The following is a 23,946-nucleotide window of genomic DNA, read 5'->3' as shown; positions in this document are numbered from 1 at the left end:
GCAAGTAAAAGAAAGACTTTACAAGGATATGCAAGAAGAAGGGTTAGATGCTCTCCACCCCAAATGGAGAAAGAATTGGCTCAACAAAACCTCAAGGTACCTTATTTTGTTTACAAGAGCACCTGCAGCAATACAGAAAGACCCTACATTCTGTCATGTACCAAGGGTAAGGACATGGCAGGCACACGAAGCAATAAAGAAGAAGAGGCCGACCTGGCTCAATTACCCAAAACTGCCAGCTCCAGAGCAAGGACCCGCAACTAAGGAATACACGGTGAAAATCCTAATGGGCGCCATAAAATTATTCAAGAGCCTCCCTGACCTCTCATGTGCAATGCTATATAAAATCTGCAGAATGCTGCTCACATGCATTCAAGTTTTTCATGAGCTTGAGCAAGCAGGAGCCCCACGGATGTCATTCTTAGAAGATAACAAAGGCTTGTGCTATGATTTGAGTGGACAGCCTTCAAAAGAAGTCCTCTACGGCCTCTACGCCAGATGTTTATTCTTGCCATCAAGCAATATGTTGGCATTTGAAGAGGCTTTTACACATGATTCTTCACATGGCGAACAAAGATTTTCGGGCCAGTGATCAGCCATCTGACAGCAAGGTTTATCGGCTATTCTGCCATCGAACTGAAAAACAAAGTCACTATTCAATTTTTGCAAGTCCCGAAGAAAGAACACCGCATCAAATATCAGAAAGCTCTACAAGCACTTAAACACCGCCTTGCCAGCCGTCAACCCAAAGACTATTTAGTTTATGAAGCTCTATCAAGGGACGACATAGTCGAGGAGGAGGGAAATGTTAGCAGCAAGCTAACCCATGTAATATTTTTTGAGAGCTTTATTGTAAAAACACTTATTCTTTTGATAAATTGGGAATATTATAACTCCTATTTTCCAAGTGGATATTGTAGTCGATGAGCCGAGGCTATAAGCTTTTGGATTGTATCAATTTATCCTTAGTTAGAGCTCCCAGATTATTAGTTTTTGACCAAAGAAACCTTGGCTAAGGTATAAAAGCCAATTTTTGTAAGTTATTATCAAGTTTTGGATAAGTAATACACACAATGTGAGCTAATGATTCTCACTTCTCTTCTTCTCCCTGCTTCCTACTCCCTTGTCAGCTGTCACATTGCAGTGTTGTCTGTTGCGTTGAAACCATAGGTAAGAGCTCTACGCATTGACGTAAACATATCATGATAAATCATAGCTTATGGCATCGCCCCTAATTTCATCATAAGTAGGAATTTAAGCTAGGAAATCACAAAATAAGCATAGGCCGGGTATTGGGGCATCATTGCTAAGCATTTAGATGCATTCAGGATCAAAAATGACTAGGTCAAAATCTCATTGTTGTTAATAATCGCATTTTTTGCACTTCATCAAAAGTGAGGTTTGAGATCATAAGCATACGTGCTTAAGTCTTATATACTTGTCCTAGAAGTTTTGTAACAGCCGAATGCCATTTGATGTTGTAACGGTCATGTTTTGTTTGCCGATTAGTGACTAGCTTTTGATGACTTAGGTCATTTGAGTGTAGCTTGTGTTAGATGTGAGTTGTATTTTGTTTTCCAAGAGATTGACACCCTCTTGTAGCCTGTATACACTAGTCGATTTAGCTTCATCCCATGGATTGACAATTATGTTCGTGGTTCTCGCTATGTCTGCAATAAGATAAGAGTGAGGTTAGGAAACCCATCTACATAACTTACCATGTCATAGCACCTTGTTCTCATGTCGAAGGATAATTTCCAGTTGTAGAACCTCTTCTTCATCTTTGATTTCTGGAGGGTCTTCAATAATTGGTTCTCTTGGTGGCTCTCCTTTTTAGGGTTTAAGTAGGCTCACATGAAAAGCATTGTGTATGAGCCAATGGTTGGGCAGCTTGAGTTGATAAGCCATGTCATTGATTGGCTTCAAAATTTTAAAGGGACCATAGTATCTTTTTGCTAGTTTGGCATAATACTTTTGGTGGCCCGTAGGATTTTTGCCCATCGTTTGCCTCAATCGCGCCTTGGGAAACTTGAGTAAGACCCAATCATTTTCTTTGAATGTTAAGGCCCTTCTATGCTTAACTGAAGCAGCTTATTGCCTTTGTTGAGAGATGGATATAGCCTCCTTAATCTTTTGAAAAGATTCTTGTAGGTCACGGCTATACTCATCGACAGCGAAGATCATCCCATGTACTTTGAGTAGCAAGGGACTTTTAGGTTTTTCCTCAATGATCTCAAAAGGTGCTTTTCCCGCAGAAGTATGTACAGTATTATTGTAGGCATACTCTACAAGAGGTATGTCATAATAATCAATATCTAATTCTCCTAAATGATTTTCTCATATTAAACTGATCATTTAATGTGGGGAAGTGCCAAGGGAGAAAAAGCTAGAATATTGGTTAAGCTAGCAGACCGGCCACAGTAGGGATCCAAAGGAGGGAAAATAGGGATCCAAAGGGGGGGGGCATCTGCAAAAGAGCCATGTGCAACAATGGGCCAAAAAGACCCTAAGGTTCAGCCCATTAAGACTTCCAAAATGCTAAGGTTCCAAAATTCAAAGGTTGTGTCCAAAGGTCAACCCTAGGGAAAATTGGATGCTTTGTGTGTGCCCTAAAAGTCTTTGCACATCCCTACATGGGAGGGGGCGAGCCCCAAAGGTAGGGGATGAGAGAGAAAGCCACACACACACACACAGGCTCCCTTTACACAAAGGGAATAAGGGACACATGTCAGCTCCCTAGGCCAGATGCCCACAAGGTGTGCCCAATTCCTATTGGAAGACCCTTGAAGTGGACCAATGAGAATTAAGCTAGAGTAAATGTAGTTTAATTAATTTAAAAACATTTAATAAAAGAAACCAATGAGAATTAAGTCTCCTAGAAGACTATTGGGTAGTCTCCCAAAGGGTCCAATGAGCATTCAGAAGCCTCATGGCTTGCCTGATTTCTATTGGCCAGGAGACAAAGGGGTCCAATGAGAGTTTTGTTTAATTGTTTAATTACCTAAAGCTCTCACAAAAGGGGAAAGGGGGACACATGTCAGAAGGCTATCACTTATGCTGCTTAATTCCTATTGGCTTGACCTAGGGAGGTCCAATGAGGCAAAAGCCAGACCTAATTAGCAGCTAGGGCTCGCCCAAGAGAGAGAGGGGGCTGATTTTTGCTTGGCATTGACACACACACACACACACACACACACTTGACCATGTGTGAAGGAAGAATACTCTATCTCCTCCCAAGCTTTAATGGAGAGCTCATCACCTACTCCAAGCTGGTGAGATAGAAGCCTACATCAACACTCTCTTGGCATGTGGATGCAAATCCAACCAAGAGCCAAGCTTCAATGCATGCTCATCTCCTCTACCAAGCTAATTACTAAGCTAAGCTATGATAATATGAGTGATTATGTGAGGAGATGTACATCTTTCTCGTAAGATACTCCTTCTTCCTCTCAATCTACTCTCATACCCTGCTAGCTCTCACCATCTTCGAAGGTGTGTGAGGTCTTGGGTCTGAGAACGGGGATAATTCAAGTTGTGTTTGATTAAGTGTTTTGCTTAGTGTATGAAGCTTCCATCTTCATTGCACTAGCTAGTCTTGAAGGAACACAAAGAATTGTATTGTACAATGTCTCTCTTGATGGGAGAAACCATAATACAAAGCCTTTTGGAGGGGGGACCGGCTCCATGCAAATCCGGTCCTCAACTGTTGTCAATAGCTTAATTTCTCTCTCTTTTGAAAGTATTGTCGATGCTATCTAACTAGGTGTTATGCTTTTTGTTGCTCTCTCCACCCAAGCACTCTTGTAATTCTCATTAGGAAGCTATTCTAATGAAATGCCCACTATGTTCATGCTAATTTCCGCTACACATAAGTTATTAGGCCATTAAATGTTACATTGGTATCAGAGCTCAAGGTTTCTCTTTTCTTGCTCAAGAAGGGAGGTCCTCAAGCTAGCTACAAATGGTTGGTATTATTAATTGCCTGTGAGTAAGTAGAATAGGGATTTTTCAGCCTTGCAGTGCGCCTGCCTTTGTGCAGTTAACGAGGCATCACCGTCGAGAGCTATGGTCTTAATAGTGGAGTCCTACGGGGCTTGCCTACGGCTTAACCACTATTGAGCTATTAGAAGCTTGACAGGAGCCGGTGCTGTTTTGGTGTCGAAAGACCCTCTCTTCTATTCCTTGCAATTAATGGTATTCGAGCCGCGGGTACAGTAGCTTGAGTGCTTTTTCTAAAGGGGTAAAGAGGAGTAGCAACTAGGGTTTGAAGTGCCAAAGTACACCTAAAAAGTTTACACCTAAAAGTTGTTAGAATGGCTGACAATAGTAAAGAGAGTGAAATTAATGTTGATAACTTTGATTTTGCTCATGAGCAAGCTACTAATGATGCTTCAATGCTTGTTAACTATCTTGTTTCTAGGCTTCAACAAGCCATGGGCAATCCATCTCTCCAAAGTGAAGTGCAACGGCAGCTCCGTGCTCACGGGATTCTCCAAGCTCATCACCATGACGAGAGAACACCTAGGAAGCCTCCTTGTGAGACTACCAAAAGAGGTCTCTCTCTGATTCGGGAAGAAGAAGAGAATCCATATGAAGGGCTCAAGAATTTACTTCTTGATGATGCATCTCCTTCCCAAAGGAGAACTCAAGAGCCTCCACCGAAGGAACGAGAAAGAAGCGAGTCTCCCGCCACCTCGGCGGAGATGGCTCCACGAAGACGGCGGGCTAAATGCTCTCCATCACCACCAAAGCGGAGAAGACCATCACACTCTTCTCCACGCCATAATTCAAAGAGGGATGATAAAAAGCAAGAGAAGAAAAAGGCGAGAAAGAGGACACCCTCTTCTCCATCTTCTTCATCCTCTTCCTCTTATGAAAGCTATGGTGAAGACGACAAAGATCAAGACAAGAAAAAGGCGAGAAAGAGGTCACCCTCTTCTCCACCTTCTTCAAATTCTTCACCTTCTGAAGAAAGTGATGGTGCAACTTTTGAACCATCAAAAAGAAGAGGCCATAGGAAATCCTATGCCGCATGGAAGAGGTCGTCCAAGCTGAAGAAATTCAAAGAGGGAGGGAAGAGCATCTCTTTCCTTACCTATGATGGCACCTTCGGTGCTACGGACAAAGTCTTGGCCTTTATCTAGCAATTCGATGCTGCGTTTGGAGATGAGGGCTTCACGGAGTCCTCTAAGCTACGCCATGTAGCTATGCACTTTCAAAAGTCCACCATACAATGGTGGTCTAGCCTACGAGCCAACGGTGAAGCTCCACGAACATGGAAGGGTTTAAGAGCTTCCATTATGAAGCAGTTTTTGGCCACCGATGCCAAAGACAAAGTACTCACCGAATGGCGAAGCTTAAAGCTCTCTCCCAATGAATCCATCCACAAATATGTAGACAAGTTTTGGGACCTACAACTCAAAGCCACTGTCTTCAAAAAGTTGGATTTTGGAGAGCAAAAGCAACAATTTTGTGCGGGCTTAACCGAAGAAATGGCGGAGTATGTCAACTCCCAAAGGCCACGTACCATATCGGCGGTAATACACCATACTATGGTGGCCTCGCGAATCAATTTCCAAACGGGGGGTAAAAGAAATAATAAGCCCCCGGAAAACAAGGGTTCCAATGAGCCTAAGGGGAAGGACAATGCCCAAAAGTCTCCTAAGGGCAATTCCAACAAAGCTAAAGAGAAGGGAGTTTACAAAGGAAAGAATAAACTCTCTCCTGAAGAGCTTGAGCGTTATCGTAAGGATAACCGGTGTTTCAAGTGCGGCGAACAAGGGCATGCGTACTGCGCTTGTCCCCAAAAGAACAACCGCCAAGATCCTCCTAGAGCTTCTTTGGTTGAAATCCAAGAGGAGGAGATTCACCAAACTCACCACAAAGGATCTCCTCTATGCCATGCTTGGGGAAAGGTAAGAGAACATGATGCTTTTATTCTCTTTGACCCTGGTTCTACTCACAATTTCATATCTATGGAGTTAGCCACCAAGCTAGGCATACAATCCTACGAGATGGGAGATATCCTACCCGCAGACAATGCCTTCAAGGGGCAAGAAGCTTCAGTCACTCCCTTAATCGGGAAATTGAGGCTTCATGTCCAAGGCTATGTGGACAAAGAGGACTTCTTTATCTCTCCTCTCAAGCATGAGGATGTAATCCTAGGGGCACCATGGTTTGACCGCCTGGCTGCCGATGTTAAATTTCCTGAAAGGAGAATCTCCTTTAAGTTCAGGGAAAAAGACATGTATATAGATGCTAAGGAGATGGGTAACACCATCCCCATTGTACATACACCAGCTTTCAACAAGTCAATAAAGAGCTCTATTTCCGTGTACATGATTTTTGTTAAAGATTCTCAAAATGAACCTAATGCTTTAGCAAAAGAAAATAAAAGCAACCAAAAGGAATTAGAGTTATCCAATTTTCTCAAGGGGTTTCAAGATGTTTTTATTGACGACATCCCTTGTGACCTACCTCCTAAACGAGGTAATGACGACCATGCAATTGAACTTCTTCCAGGAAGTTCACCGCCTAACAAACCTCCTTATAGAGTTTCTCAAGCTCAACAAGAGGAGATTATGCGGCAAGTGCATGAGTTAGTTGAGAAGGGCATGGTTAGGCCTAGCTCATCTCCATTTTGCTCACCTGTGCTATTAGTGCAAAAGAAAGACGGCACATATCGTATGTGTGTCGACTATAGAGCACTAAATAGGATCACTATCAAGAATAGGTTTCCCGTTCCACGGGTAGAAGACCTATTTGATAAGCTACAAGGATCGACCTACTTCACTAGGATTGACCTAAAAAGTGGCTATCATCAAATAAGGATAGTTGATCAAGACATTGTAAAGACCGCATTTCGTACTACATTTGGTCTTTACGAATACATTGTCATGCCTTTTGGCTTGACCAATGCACCAGCCACATTCAACCGCTTGATGGAGAAGCTGTTCAGGCCTCATCGAACCTTCACTGGAGTGTTCTTTGATGATATTATCATCTACTCTAATTCATTGGAGGAACACAAGCAACACCTCCAGGTAATATTTCAAGTTTTAAGAGAGAATAAACTAAATTATGTTAATCGAAAGAAAAGTGAATTTTTCTTGCAAGAGATTCAATATTTAGGTCACATTATCTCTCAAGATGGAATCCAAATGGATCCATCCAAGTTAGAGGTAATAAAAGGATGGCCTAAACCAAGGAATCTTCATGAACTAAGAAGCTTTATAGGTATGTGTGCATACTATAGACACTTCATAGAAAAGTTCTCACGAATTGCGGGACCATCACATGACCTAACAAAGAAAAGTGTTAGGTATACGTGGTCTGCTAAGGAGAACAATGCTTTCGAAAAGCTTAAAGAAAAGCTTATCTCTCAACCTGTGCTTACACTACCGGATCTCTCAAAACCATTTGAGGTCCAATGTGATGCTTGTGGTGATTGCCTTGGGGCTGTTCTGCTCCAAGAAGGGCACTCCATAGGCTATGAGAGTCGAAGGCTCGACCCTGTTGAGCAAGCTCTAGGGAATTGAAACATATTTCTATTGGCCTACCATGAAAGTGAACATACACGAGTATGTTTCCAAATGTGTGGTATGTCAAAAGAGAAAATTTGATAGAGGAAAGCAACTTGGATTGCTTCAACCCTTGCCAATCCCTAATTCACCTTGGGAGAGCATATCCATGGATTTTATCTTTGGATTGCCTAAGTCTATCCATGGGAATACGGGAATATGGACGATAGTAGACAGGTTCAGTAAACAAGCTCATTTTATACCTGTCAAAAAGACTATCAAATCCCATCAAATGGCAACCCTCTTCATTTCACAAATTTTCAAGTACCATGGCTTGCCAATGTCCATAGTGTCGGATAGAGATCCTAGAATGACCAGTAATTTCTGGAAGGGTCTCTTTGAGAATTTAGGAACAAGGCTAAACTTCTCTTCGGCCTATCATCCACAAACTGATGGCCAAAGTGAAATAGCTAACCTAACCATTCTCGATCTACTAAAAGCCTATGTAATGGAAGTAGATCAAAGATCCCAATGGGAGAAGTACTTACCCTTATTAGAGTATGCTTACAATAACACTGTACATACTTCCACAGGAAAAGCACCTTTCGAGGTAATTGAGGGAAGATCAAAAAGTCCCTTGCTACTTAAGGTACATGGGAAGATCTTCGCTGCAGATGAGTATAGCCGAGACCTACAAGAATCTTTCCAAAAGATTAAGGATGCTATCTCTATCTCACAGCAAAGGCAAAAGGCTGCTGCTGACAAGCACAGAAGAGCCCAAGCCTTTAAAGAAAACGATTGGGTCTTGTTAAAGTTTCCCAAGGCTCGATTAAGGCACACGACGGGCAAGAATCCTACGGGCAACCAAAAGTACTATGCTAAACTAGCAAAAAGGTACTATGGTCCCTTCCAGATTCTTAGGCCAATCAATGAGATGGCCTATCAACTTAAGTTGCCCAATCATTGGCTCATACACAATGCTTTTCATGTGAGCCTATTAAAGCCTTACAAAGGAGAGCCACCTCAAGAACCAACTATTGAAGACCCACCGGAGATCGAGGACCACGAGGAGGTGCTGCAGCCCGAGTCCATTCTCCGACATGAAGACAAGGTATTAAGAGGCGGTAAGACTATCCGACGATATCTTATTAAGTTTAAGAATTATCCTTTTGAAGATGCTAGATGGATGAAAGGCATACAATTAAAGGATAACCTAAACCTTGTCAATGCTTACAATGCTTCCCAAGAGTAAGCAAATGTACAAAATGTTAAAAATGAACAAAATTTTTGTCTTATAAGACTCTCTTTTTCTTTATTTGTGCACAAAAATGAAGTAGTATGCATGCTTAGATCAAGTTTGCGGAGACGACGTCTCCCAAACACCAAGTAGAGCTTGTCACTCTACTATGGAAGACTGATAGGACTAATGTGCAGACATGCTTGCGGCAGCCTCAGGCTCTCAAGCGCCAAATGGACTAGTCATCCATTATGGAATGATGTCGTAGGGTAACATAGGGATCCTCTACCCGCTAAGAAAAGGACTCATGAATATGCTTTATCTTCTCTACACCATAGTCGAGGACGGCCATGATTTCAAGAGAGAGGTAATGTCATAATAATCAATATCTAATTCTCCTAAATGATTTTCTCATATTAAACTGATCATTTAATGTGGGGAAGTGCCAAGGGAGAAAAAGCTAGAATATTGGTTAAGCTAGCAGACCGGCCACAGTAGGGATCCAAAGGAGGGAAAATAGGGATCCAAAGGGGGGGGGCATCTGCAAAAGAGCCATGTGCAACAATGGGCCAAAAAGACCCTAAGGTTCAGCCCATTAAGACTTCCAAAATGCTAAGGTTCCAAAATTCAAAGGTTGTGTCCAAAGGTCAACCCTAGGGAAAATTGGATGCTTTGTGTGTGCCCTAAAAGTCTTTGCACATCCCTACATGGGAGGGGGCGAGCCCCAAAGGTAGGGGATGAGAGAGAAAGCCACACACACACACACAGGCTCCCTTTACACAAAGGGAATAAGGGACACATGTCAGCTCCCTAGGCCAGATGCCCACAAGGTGTGCCCAATTCCTATTGGAAGACCCTTGAAGTGGACCAATGAGAATTAAGCTAGAGTAAATGTAGTTTAATTAATTTAAAAACATTTAACAAAAGAAACCAATGAGAATTAAGTCTCCTAGAAGACTATTGGGCAGTCTCCCAAAGGGTCCAATGAGCATTCAGAAGCCTCATGGCTTGCCTGATTTCTATTGGCCAGGAGACAAAGGGGTCCAATGAGAGTTTTGTTTAATTGTTTAATTACCTAAAGCTCTCACAAAAGGGGAAAGGGGGACACATGTCAGAAGGCTATCACTTATGCTGCTTAATTCCTATTGGCTTGACCTGGGGAGGTCCAATGAGGCAAAAGCCAGACCTAATTAGCAGCTAGGGCTCGCCCAAGAGAGAGAGGGGGCTGATTTTTGCTTGGCATTGACACACACACACACACTTGACCATGTGTGAAGGAAGAATACTCTATCTCCTCCCAAGCTTTAATGGAGAGCTCATCACCTACTCCAAGCTGGTGAGATAGAAGCCTACATCAACACTCTCTTGGCATGTGGATGCAAATCCAACCAAGAGCCAAGCTTCAATGCATGCTCATCTCCTCTACCAAGCTAATTACTAAGCTAAGCTATGCTAATATGAGTGATTATGTCAGGAGATGTACATCTTTCTCGTAAGATACTCCTTCTTCCTCTCAATCTACTCTCATACCCTGCTAGCTCTCACCATCTTCGAAGGTGTGTGAGGTCTTGGGTCTGAGAACGGGGATAATTCAAGTTGTGTTTGATTAAGTGTTTTGCTTAGTGTATGAAGCTTCCATCTTCATTGCACTAGCTAGTCTTGAAGGAACACAAAGAATATCCATCCATCGGCATTATGCCTTCGGCTCTCATATGCTATGGCATGTGCTTCTTGAAGAAAAACAGCTCCAAGGCAATCACCACAAGCATCACATTGGACCTCAATTGGTTTTGAGAGATCCAAAAGCATAAGCATTGGTTGGGAGGTAAGCTTCTCTTTGAGCTTGTCAAAAGCATTTTTCTCTTTAGCAGTCCATGAGTACTTAATGTTCTTCTTTGTTAAGTCATGTAATGGTCCTGCTATTTGAGAGAATTTTGCTATAAAGTGTCTATAGTATGCACACATACCATTTAAAGCTTTGTAGCTCATGTAGATTCCCTAGATTAGGCTATGCTTTTATTACCTCCAACTTTGATGGATCCATGCGGATGCCGTCGTGAGAGATAATATGACCTAAGTATTAAATCTCTTGAAGGAAAATTTCACTCTTCTTTTGATTGATAAAAAGCTTGTTCTCCCTCAAAGCTTCAAAAACTACCTAAAGATATTGCTTGTGCTCCTCCAAGTACTTGGAGTAGATGATGATATCATCAAAGAACACTCTAGTAAACTTGCGGTGGGGTTTAAAACTTTTCTCCATTAAATGATTGAACGTGGCTGGGACATTTGTCGAATTAAAAGGCATGACAAAATATTCATAAAGACCAAATGTTGTACGGAACATGATCTTTACAATATCTTTATTCGCTATCCTTATTTGACAATAGCCACTTTTAAGGTCAATCCTACTGAAGTAGGTTGAGCCTCGTAGCTTATCAAAACAGATCTTCTACCTGCAGTACAAGAAATCTGTTTTTGATAGTGATACGATTTAGTGCTCGATAGTCCACCCACATACGGTATGTACCATCTTTCTTTTGCACTAAAAGGAGTGGAGAACAAAAGGGAGAGGATCTAGGCCTCACCATCCCTTTGTCTACAAGATCGTTTACTTGCCTCATAATCTCCTCTTGTTAAGCTTGAGAAACTCTATAAGGAGGTTTATTAGGCGGTGAGCTCCTGGGTAGAAGCTCTATCATATGGTCATCATCCCCTCGTTTTGGAGGTAACTCCATAGGGATGACATCGATAAACACGTCTTAGAATCTATTTAGAAAATTAGACAAGTCCAATTCTTCTTGATCCTACCACTTTGTTTTGTTAAAACATTAGCATCATTTAGAGACTCTTTGACAAAAATCATGTACGAGGAAACTGATCTATTAATTGAATTCTCAAAATCAAGTGAATTTACAAGTGGTATAATACAACCAGACTCATTAGTATCTATATCCATGCTCTTTTCCCTGTAGGTGAAGAAGATTCTCCTTTTAGGGAACTTCATGTTGGCATCCATGCGGTTGAACCATGGTGCCCCTAGGATAACATCCTCATGTTGGAGAGGAGAGATAAAAAAGTCTTCTTTGTCGATGCAGCTTTGTACATGAAGCCTCAACTTCCCAATCAAGGGAGTAAGTAGCTTTGGACATGAAGCCTCAACTTCCCAATCAAGGGAGTAATGGAGGCTTGTTGCCCCTTGAAAGCTCCATCGGTAGAGTAGGCACAATATCTCCCATCTTGAAAGATTGAATGCCTAGCTTAGTGGCCAACTCTGTTGATATGGAGTTGTGAGTAGAGCCAGGATCAAATAGGATGAAGTCATCATGATCCCTCGCCTTCCCCCAAGCATATGAAAGCGATGATCCTTTGCAATGAGCATCCTCTTTTGGAGCTTCAACTGTGGAAGCTCTAGGAGTCTCATTGCGGGCATGTCTTTTGGGGCAAGAACAATAGACATGTCCTTGCTCCCCACACTTAAAGAATTTATGTTCTTTACAAAAAGCCTCTAGCTCTTCAGGAGAGAGTTTTTTTTACCTTTGTAAACTCCTTTCTCCTTAGTCTTGTTGTTGTTGTTGTTGGAAGTACCTTGGGAAGAACTTTGAGCATTGTTCTTCCCCTTTGCATTATTTTGATCTTTGTTTTCCATGGGCTTGACATTCCTTTTAGCCCCTTGTTGGAAATTGATACGAGATGCAACCATAGTGTGGTGGATGACTTCGATGATAGATCCAGACCATTGGGAGTTGACATACTCGGTCATTTCTTCAGGTAATCCCGCACAAAATTGTTTCTTTTGCTCGACGAAGTCTATCCTTTGAAAGGCAATAGCCTTGAGATGTAAATCTCAAAACTTGTCAACATATTTGTGGATAGACTCGTTGGAGAGAAGCTTTAAACTCCGCCATTCAGTGAGAACTTTATCCTTGGTATTGCTTGCCACGAATTGCTTCATGATGGAAACTCATTGAATTTTCCATGTCCTTGGGGCTTTGCCATTCCCACAAATACTAGCCCACCATTGACGAGCAGATTTTTGAAAGTGCATAGCTACATGATGTAGCTTTGAGGACTCTTTGAAGCCCTCGTCTCCAAAGGCTGCATCAAAGTGCTGGATGAAAGCCAATACTTTGTTAGTAGTACCAAAGGTGCCATCATAGGTGAGAAAAGAGATAATCTTTCCTCCCTCTTTGAACTTCTCAAGCTTTTGGGATCTTCTCCAAGTAGGTAGGATTTGCAATGTCCTCTCCTCTTGTATTCTGTAGGAGAATAACTACTGCTTTTGTCGAAAGAGGAGGAAGCTGAAGAAGGAGGAGAAGAGGGTGACCTCTTTCTTGCCTTTTTCTTCCTTTGTTTCCTCTCCTCCCTTTTGGAGTGACAAGGAGAATGACTATAGGATGATCTTTTCCTCTTGGGAGGAGTTGGGGATCGTCGAGACTGCCGTCTTCATGGAGCCACGTCTTCAGAGAAATTCGAAGATTCACGTCTTTCTCGTTGATTGGATTCCTCCTCCTCTCTTATCGGAGAGATTCTTCTTTTGGAAGTCTCTACAAGAGGCTTCCTAATCTCTCTCTCTAAACGATCAGAGAGTAAACTAGTAGATATGCATAAAACATGGCAAGAATCTGAGAAAAATTTTTCCCCAAAAATTGAGTAAAAATTCAAAGAGTCTTAGCCAACAATGCTTAAAATGCATCAATGAAGTCATTTTAGCAATGTGCAAAATAAAGACTTAAGTCTCTCATCCACAGATTATACCAAATTAAAAGTGACTAAATGATCTCCAACCACGATGGAGAGAAGCAAGAAAAAACTTGTGGTTTGTAATCAAAAGAACATAAACCTTTCTAAGACCAATCCGTCTCATCACAAATCCACATATGGCATACATGTACCATACGCATGGCAACCAAGCTCACTCCTGCACGAGTGGCTCTATGAACAACTACACCTCTCTGAAACACTTGTATACCTGTGAATTTGTAACTTATGAGCTGTAATAGGTTCAATCTATATCTGCATATGCATACATAGAAAATCCGCACAAAATCATGTGCATAAAACCACTCTCTGGAGAAAAATCCACACAGTCACAATGCGTACAAAATCACATTCGGATGTGTAAAACTCCAAAATTCATATCCCAAAGCATCACTTGCATATGCAAAAGAGAGGTGAAATCTCTCTCAAATAGAACCACAATGTGACATGCATAGCCAGAGACTCAAACCACATAATTCTATGCAATGTAGGAATCTGAACTACCAACCTTCGATATGTTGAGGTTGTTGTAGGCAACTGAAAAAATTTAGCACTCAAAATTTCAATTTTTTGATACAACCAATGCTTTTGGAGCATGCCAAAACCCCAGGATAGACTCTTGGATCATATCTATCCGACTCCGTATGGCGGAGCTTTGCAAAAAAAGAAACATTGTTTTGGGAGCCAAAAACATAAAAAACGAGCTATAGCACTTCTTCCTCCTACTTCTTCTCTACAAAATTCAACAATGGCTTGCTACACAAGCTCTATACAAGCTGAATATACATGACTAAGCTCAAATCTGCAATCTGGGCTTCTCTTGCACTGCAATCTGCATGCACACAATGCCGACGTAGAAGCTTACGTGTACACGAGCAAAACCGCTCGCAAACCTATGATGCAAACACATTGCCAAGTTGCTCTCTTATCCCTTCCCTTGAATCTCCTATTGTCAATGCGCTTGTCATTGCAGAGCCATCAACTTGACCATCTCACTGTACTCACACAAAACCGAAGCTCTAATACCACTTGTGAGAGCGCTAGGTGCGAAAGCGATGCCCGATGCATACAGAGTGTGAGGGAGGAGAAAAGAAGAAGACACACTGTGTGGGTGGATAAAACCTCTAATAAGTGATGAGGAGATCCTTATTCTTTGTGTATATGAAGAATAAGAAATGTGTATGTACACACAGTGGGCATTCAAACATCGGATGTCGGGCCCCGGGCAAAGGCACAACGCCTTTACCCCAACACTCTCCTCTTGTGTGCTTTAAAAGAATTGTTGTCTGAGTAGGAGAAACTCTCAAATCGAGATGAGCTTGACAAAAATACATTTGACAGCCTTATCATCCAATTTTCTGCGCTGCACTTGTGGCACCAAAGCATATGCCAAACAGCCAAAAACACGCATGTGCTCAATAGAAGGCTTTCTATCATGCCATGCTTCATATGGAGTAATAGACTGCAAAGCTTTTGTAGGACACCTGTTAAGTACATAAGTGGCACACATGATGGCCTCAAGCCAAAAAGAATGCGGCAAAGCTTGACTTTTGACCATACATCGTGCCATTTTCGTCAGTGACCTGTTTTTCCTCTCAGCAACACCATTTTGTTGAGGTGTATAAGGAACTGTACATTGGTGTTTTATCCCACGACTAGCCAGAAATGCATCAAATTCATGAGACATATACTCCCCCCCTCGATCGGAACGGAGGGTGCCCATAGTACATTTCGAGAAATTTTCAGCCATAGCCGAAAAAAATTTGAAGCACATAAAAACTTCGGACTTCGCTTTAAGCGGAAATACCCATGCATGCCTGGAGTAATCATCAATGAAAGTCATGAAGTACATGTAATTGCCCAAGGACAGAGTTTGCATGGGCCCACAAACATCACTATGCACAAGCTGCAACCTGCATGTGGCCCGAACTGAACCATCCTTTGGAAATTTAGAACGCTGCATCTTACCCAAAATACATCCTTCACAAACATGTTTGACAAGTGCTTCAAGAGGCGGCAAAGAAGAAACCATATCAGATTTTTGCAAACGTAGCAAACTGGCAAAATTCAGAGGACCAAAACGTGCATGCCAAAGTTTTGTATCTGAAATAGCCCTTGAATCTGCAACAGCATTTGCAAAATTTTGTCCACACTTGTCATACAAAGTGAGCTTATACAACCCACAACACAAAAGCCCAGATGCAACAATTTCATCACCAAAACTGAGATCATGAACTGTACATCTGTCATCCACAAATTTGACTACAAGTCCAAGTCTAGCACGTGCGGATACAGACAAGAGATTCTTCTTGATCCCAAGTATATAAAGTGCATCAACAAGTGTGAAGGAACTGCCATTAGTAGCAGTGAGCACAATCTTTCCAACTCCCTGAACTGGATAAGAGGCGTTGTTGGCACAAGTGACTGAATTCCCATGAGGGACAGACTCGAGAGAGGTAAACAATTCACGATGTGAGGTAATGTGCTTTGTAGCACCACTGTCGAAATACCGCACATGTGAATCTGCAGCAACTGACAAGCATGCATCATGGACAACAGGATTGTAAGTGCACTCTGCACTAAAAGCTCATTCTACATCAACATCAGCAACACAATCTCCTTTCACAGAAGACTCAACAATGGCTGCATTTGTAGTGGAACCAGCATTTGCAGTGGAACCACCCTCTTTCTTCTTAGCCTCTTTGGCCTTCAACTTAGGACACGACTTGATCAAGTGCTCATTGGCTTTACAATCATGGCAATGCATCTTCTTTTTGCCCTTACCACCAAAATTTCCAGACGAATTGTTGCTAGCAGAAGCATTAGGAACAGAATTTTTGCCACTCGCAGCAGAACCATAAGAAGTGGCTGCATTACTGTTACCACCCTTTCTTTGAGAAGCAATAAAAGCCTGTTCAACTGCACACTTCCTAGTCCTATTTTTTCTAGAAAGTGACTCTTGCAATAGCAATGTGCATAATGCATCAAACTTGACAACTTCAAGATTTCCTTGGGTCATCAGTCTCCAAGTACTAGCAAAAGTCTGGTAGGAATCTGGTAAGGCATCAAGAATAGTCTGCACAAGGGAACTGTCTGAAATGACTTCACCTGCAGAAATAAGTTGCTCATTGATATCCTTGACACTAGCAAGGAAAGTGTCCATATCATCTTCCTCATGCATAATCTTCGACTCCAGCTCTTTACGCAGCAAAGCAATTTTAGCCTCATTTCGGCTTGCATAAAGACCTGCTAGAATATCCCAAGCCTGTTTTGCAGATTTTGCTAAACGGATGTGAGGAACAATGGTGCGCTTCATAGACAACGCAATCAATGCATGAGCGTGCGCATCCTTAACATCCCAACGAGCTTGTTCTGCCGTAGGCAAAACAACTCTAACAGCGGCAATCCTTGCAGCAAGACCTGCAACATCCTCAACATCGCCTACATCCTCAGAACCGGGACGTACATCAATGCCCTGCACAATGTTCCAGACACCCTTTGACACAAGAACATGTTGCATTATATAAGTCCACATAGAGTAGTTGTCCCCATCCAACCTGTCCTCAGCAGCAAACATCTTGAACACATCTATGTTGTTGTTGTCAGCCATGGTAAATGTTGCACCTGATGTGAAAACTGCCCGAAAATAGGAGAAACGGACGGGAACAAGACGAGCTATATAGCACAAACCGTAGAAGACTATAAGGCACCTGTTATGCAGAAAACGGCACTGACAGAAATTTTGCACAAAATGACGAAATAGCCTATGCAGTATTGCCTGTAGTGGAAATGGAGGCCGAAATGAGCCCAAATCAAAATTCTGAGCAGACCTAGCTCTACGAGCTTCCCAAAATATTTTTCGACCTGCGAACGCTTGCCAAAGCTCACTAAAATCAGAGAAAGTGAGCAGGCGTGTGCTGGAGCAGCTGGCGACTAAGCCCGGGAGGACGTGACCTGCTCTGATACCAATTGTTGGAATTAGGGTTGCAGAGAAACGCACACAGCTTGGAGAAGACGAAGGAAACTCAAGGCACACAATAGAGAGTGTGTTACTTAGTGTGCAACGGAAAGATAGATAGCCCTAGAGTGATGGGCGTATATACAATGCACGGGGGAAAAAACCTCCTAAAGAGGGAAAAAATGCCCCGGTGGTCCTAGTGTGTTCACACACATCACTACCACATGTATATGGTAACACCTTTGTCTTTTCTTTGTTATTGTTGTCATCGTTGGCCTTGGAAGAGTTTTGCATTGTGTTGATCTTTCCCTTTTTCTTAGTTTCTTCCTTAGCTTCTATAGGCTTGAAGCCCTTCTTACCCTTGCTGAAAGTGAATCCTTAGGGTGACCATCGTGTGATGTATGACTATTGAGATAGTTTTGGGTCTTTGTTAACAGACTCACTCATCTCCTCAATTGAACCAAAAAAAAATTACTACTTTTGTTTTGCAAAGCCTATCTTTTTGAAGACAATGGCTTTGAGATGTAACTCCCAAAACTTATCTACATACTTTTGGATAGAGTAATTGGGTGCCATCTTCAAATTTTACCATTTTGTAAGAACTTTGTCTTTGGAATCACTGGCAAGGAATTCCTTCATGATTATGATCCTCAAGTTCTTCCATGTCTTTGGAGATTCACCTTGGACACAAAGGCTTACCCACCATTGATGGGATGTTATGGAGATTTGAAAATTTTGAGAAATCTTCATCTCCGAAAGCCACATCAAATTGTTGGATAAAATCCAAATACTTTATCAATTTCTCCAAATGTTCCATTGTAGGAAAGGAAGTGATGTTATTCCCCCCTCTTTGAACTTTTTAAACTTGTGTGACCTCTTCCATGCCGCATAGCTTCTTTATTTGCGTCTTCCCTTATCTTTCTGGGAGGAAGAATCATACTCTCCTTATGGAAAGATGGTAAAGACGAAGAGGAAGATGAATAAGAAGGAGAAGGTGGCAACCGTTCTCTCCGCTTCCTCCTTCTTGAGTTGTCTTCTCCCTTCTTTGGACTAATATGGGAGGGAGTGCTTGATTATCCCTTCTTCTTGGGGGCTTAATTAACGCTTTGCCCGTTGCCTTCTTAGGGTTGCATCACTTTCAAAAGTAGCAGGAGTGTCACTTTCACACCTCTCCCTTAAAGGCTCATGACGCATAGAATTCTCCTTGATAGTGTGCTATGGAGGTTCTCCTGCATGTCCTCTTTATTAGCCAAAGAGTTTCCTCTTCTGGAGGTCTCACTAGGAGGCCTCGCATGAGGTCTCTCTTCTTGGGCGCTTGGAGGAACTTGAAGAGCTTGAGATTGACTTCGAACCTTTGCTTGCAAAGTAGGGTTTCCCATAACTTCTTGAAACTTGCCAATAAGGTAGTTGACAACTATTTGACCATCATCAGTGATTACACCACGTACTAAGTCCAAGTCACCAATATTAATCCTATTCTCTTGATTATTTTTAGTCATGATTAGAGTTCCTTATATGTGTATTCTAGCTCTTTCCTTGGCAATTCCAAAACCTTGGCTACTACTCCTCTTATCCTTTGAAAATAAGTGTTCAAGTAACTACACTTGTGGTTTAAAATATTATTGATTGCAAAGATCAGTGGAATATTTAAACAGTGCTAAGCTAGCATCGACTCCTATTGAGTGGCTAATAGCTCAATAATGGTTAATCTATAGGTAATTTTAAAAAGACTCCATTATTAAGACCCAATTTTTTGATGGTGTCCCCCGTAACCTGTAAGCAGGCATGCCAACTGAGATAATTAATACCAATCCCACTTACCGTGTTGCAATGAACAAATCCAACCTGTGATAAATTACTTTAGAACCTTATCTCTGGTACCAATGTCAACGAATCTAGTATTTTCTTATAGATTCAACATGATTAAATTATGAAAGGAGAGAGTTTTCCCTTAAGACAATCCTTTAGATAAGAGGAGAGAGTTTTCCCTTAAGGGAATTCTTTAGAGGTAATGGCGAAGGAGGAGGAGAAGAAGATGAGCTCAATTGCTTGGACTTTCATCCATAGCCAAGTTCTTGTGCAAGGAAACCCACCCTTGAGCTCCCATGTGAGAGGGAGTGTAATAAAATTTTCTTAGCCACTCTTGGAACTAAGAATGAAAGAAAATAGAGAGAGAGTGAGTCCAAAATCCCAGGATCCCTCCTCTTTTGCCTTCTTGCAGACTTGCCAAAATTCTCCAAGGGAAAGTTAATACATGGACCAATGAGAAGTAAAAGTTTTAAAAGCAATTAGATACATAAGAAAAAACATGTACCCCCTTGCTATCTTGAAAATCATCCTCCTCCTTTTGACTTCAATTTGGCAAGAGTACATTTACACACACACACACACTACAACAACAACAAGAACTACTACTACTTCCACAAAGCAAGTGTGAGCTACTTTGGATACATGACCTAGCCAAACTTGGAAGATAAATTCTAGGTCAACTTACCAATCGTGGGGCTGATTTAACCTCAGGGTTTTAATTTTCCCAAGTATTAATTAAAAACCATAGACTTACCGTTCATTTAATTGGCTCAAGAGCAAGACCTTTGCACTATCCTTTAGAGGCTTTATGAAGCTGACCGGGCTAGAGCCTACCTCTGATTTAGGACCTAATAAATTAGGACAAACTTTGGTAAATGTTAAACTCATCCTTGGGCTTTAGAACTTCTCATCCTGTTCAAAACCTTAGCACAATTATTTGGAGGTACCACAAACGTGGCCCCAATACTAGCTAAATTTAGACCTGCTAGGCTACTAAATATAGCTTAACTCTGGTGAATTTTACCTTTACCCTAAGGCTTCCCAAACTTCATACTTTGAGTCTAGTGAATAATTTTAATTACTTAAAATTAACACAACTAGTTTTTATTTTTAGACTCCTATAATTACTCTATGTGATCTCCTTTATCATGTACCTTTGCTCGAGATAGATTCTTCCTTCCTTGATTTGTACCTTTGGCTGAGACAACTAAAGAATCAATATTCCTGCTTTTTTATAGACTTCTCTTCTTTGATCCCAAGCCTTTGACCGAGGTGGTTTATAAGCACTTTAATCACTTCACTTGTTCTCTTTTATTTTCCCCAAACATAGATTGCTAATATTTGAGGGGAAAATCTGATACTCAAACTTCAACTTTGACTTGATGGACTGACTGTATACATTGTATTGACAAGCTCTACCAAATTTGGTGCCATCTTAACAATTGGATTTCTAGATAGGGCCTGGATTGAGTGAAAATCGTTAATATAAGTAAAAGGGGTTTTAAGTGGAGATCCTTGCGTCCAAAACTTGAATTGATGTACATGTGAGAAGTAGTCACTGTGCATAAGCTGTGGGTAACCACAAAGTTTACAAAAATTATGAATTTTGGGTGAGCTCACTATTAAGTGCGCCTAATAGTAGGAATGACTCCATAAGGGAAATTTTGATCATTTTTGGTTTCCTAGAGTTTATATTTGACATTTGAAACCTGTGACCAATTTTGGAAGAATTTGGAGCTACAAATCGGGGGAAACCGAAACCAAAATCGGGTAGAACTTGTTAATATGATGTATATAGTCAACCCATCAAGTCAAAGTTGAAGTTTCAGTCCTAGATTTTTCCTTCAGCTATTAGGCAAGCCTAATAGTGGCTTTGATGATTTTGGCGCACCTTCAAACAAGTTGAGCATAGGTGGAATCTCCACAATATTATACTTACCCTACTCCTACTGAAGTTGAGAATTTGTATAAAATGAAGATGAATTCACAATTTCTCTGAATTTTACTTACCTAAACTGGTGAAGTCCTTAACAACTCAACACAAGACTCAAGGATCATCCACCAATCCCATCCTAAATAGCCTAAAGCTACCAAGGTCCTTGGTAAGTTTCCCCTTCCAAGTACCGTACACAGTCGATAAGTTGCCTCCCAATAGTGAGAAATTGAGAAGACGACTACTTTAGATTAGCTTAGAGGAAGTAATGGATTTTACTTAAGATTGTTTTCGGTTTTTCTCTCGTCTAAGTTTCCTCATCCGTGACAACGATGCAAAAATGTCAGTCGGTTGCCAAGCCTCACCATATCAATGGTAGCAAAGCAAGAACTAATAAGTCAATATGTGGGACATAGCTAATTCGATTAGTGCATGGAGGTCACAAAAGGTTGTGATCCTCACTCTTGTGACCCTCACAAAAACCAAGTTTACCTTGCCAATCTAAGTTGCTTATCTCAAATGCAGGTTAGTCACTAAAATCTAGTTTACTTTATCGTCGCAAGCCTCAAGTGATAATTTGTGGTAGCTTCAGGACTCCAAATGCACTCAAATTTACTACATAAATAGAACAAGCTGTATTGGATGTCCTTATTTATGACCTCATGTATCTATTTTTACACTTGGAAAAAATCATGCCTAATAGTAGCAACCTATTTTTGGCAAGTCTATTTTGACACCATAAGCACTTGATAGCTTCCTCTAAGCGATCTCTAGCCAATAGTATACTCAAAAATGGATGTGGATACATGCTTTGTGAAATATGAACATAAATACGATGTAGACGGACATGCTTAAAACTACAGAATTATTGTGAGAAATTTGCATTAAATAGAAGATCATTCACTTAAGAATGTGTAGCAAGTCTTAGTACTGAGACGCCACAATGTATGATGGAGATACAAGCAAGGGAAGAAGGAAGATTCTGTAGATAGAGGAGTCATACGCTCACTTCATTATCCAAAACTTAGGCCCATTTTTACAAAATTGGCTTTTTACACCTCAACCAAGGTTTAAAAGAAAGGATTTCTGACTCAAGGTTTGGATGAAATGGTGTTGATAACTGCATCTGATCAAAGTTAATTACAAACTTGAAACCCTTGGCCCCATTTACCTATTGTACACATCCGAATGAATTACTTGATACAACAAATACTGGACATTCAAAAAATGGGGTACATTACAAAAGATGTGGCTCAAATGATCTAAAACGATATTTCAGTTAGTTAAGCAACTAACAATTGGGATTTTGGTGATTTTATAGGCCTTTTTGAGTCTATTATGGACCAAATTTGTGTGCCTTCTTTGGGAAATCTGTTTATTATATATATTTGTTTTCAAGATTTGTTATGGAGGTTTTATGGGAGAGCATTGTCAAACAAATAATAGAAAGTTGAGAATGAGACATGATTAAAGCTTTGTAGTTGGTTTCTATACTTAATATCTATTAGATCTGTAGGGAAGCATTATATTTACATGTGTAAATAATCGTGTAAAAAGTGCATTTTATGATTTGTGCTAAATTCATGGAAGAGTGGTTAGTCTAATATGTAAATTTTTTTGTTGCATAATATTTATCTTGCTTTAGTTAATTTTGCCCATATGTGATTTGCAGTAGATGTTTTATTTTACTGTTGTTGGACCAAATTTTATATTTAAGTGGGTGTTGACTTGAAAAAAAGATGTTAAGCTAATTGATTTATTGTTACTATTATTAAAGTCTATATTGAAATCACAAATGATTAGAGAGAGAGAGAGAGAGAGAGAGAGAGAGAGAGAGAGAGAGAGAGAGAGAGAGAGAGAGAGAGAGAGAGAGAGAGAGAGAGAGAGAGAGAGTTTTAACATCTTAGAAACAATCCCAAGTACCTCGAGGATGTATATGACGAGACTACAATAGGATAGACAAGCGTCTGCATGCTATCATGAGTTCAAGAAAGAGAATATTCTATGTAAACTTGTACATTATATAAAGGCGCAACAGACTGTGTTCATGTGGGGGTAATAATGGAAACCAATTTGTTTGAGAGTGGCAACGTGGAAGAAAGACTGCCTAGTTAATGCCCATGTTATTGGAAATAGAAAGAAAGAATACTTGCTTTTTCATGTAGGCAAATCTTTAAGTGTTATCCAATGGTCCACAATCTCTCCCAACAGTTCAATGCTTTAATAAGGCCTTTTGTAGGCCAACAATGGTTTTAGGCTTGGGAGGATGAGCGAGATGGTAGCTTTGCATCACACCATGTTGAGTTCATGCAGTCTTCCATACTTGCTCTATTCCATCAATATTAGGTGGAATCTTCGAAAGATTCCATTTGTGTCACTCATTACTCTTGCAATTCAGCCCGAGGCAAAAAAGCAAAACCGGACGATCGAACTTATGACGTTCCCCTTGCCAATGGAATCTCCGCTCTGAGCCAGTTGCAGGAGCGTAGGTCATTGCAATCATTGCGAAGAATGACATTAGAAAAAAAAATTCATTTCCTTGCCTCTTGCCTCAACTCCTACACCTAGTTTGTCTTCTGCCTGCCATTTGTTCGCTCCACCTACCTGCCTAGCCGACATGCCATAATTTTCTCTTCTTTACCTTCCCCATTTCATCACAAACAGGAGGATCCCCTGAGATTCCGCCCAAAAAAATGTCCCCAAAATTGTACTGACATATTTGCTAAATTTG

This window comes from Adiantum capillus-veneris, chromosome 7 (assembly GCF_014529385.1).
Source record: "Adiantum capillus-veneris isolate H3 chromosome 7, ASM1452938v2, whole genome shotgun sequence".
NCBI lineage: Eukaryota > Viridiplantae > Streptophyta > Polypodiopsida > Polypodiales > Pteridaceae > Adiantum > Adiantum capillus-veneris.
Note: the sequence above shows the minus strand (reverse complement) of the source record.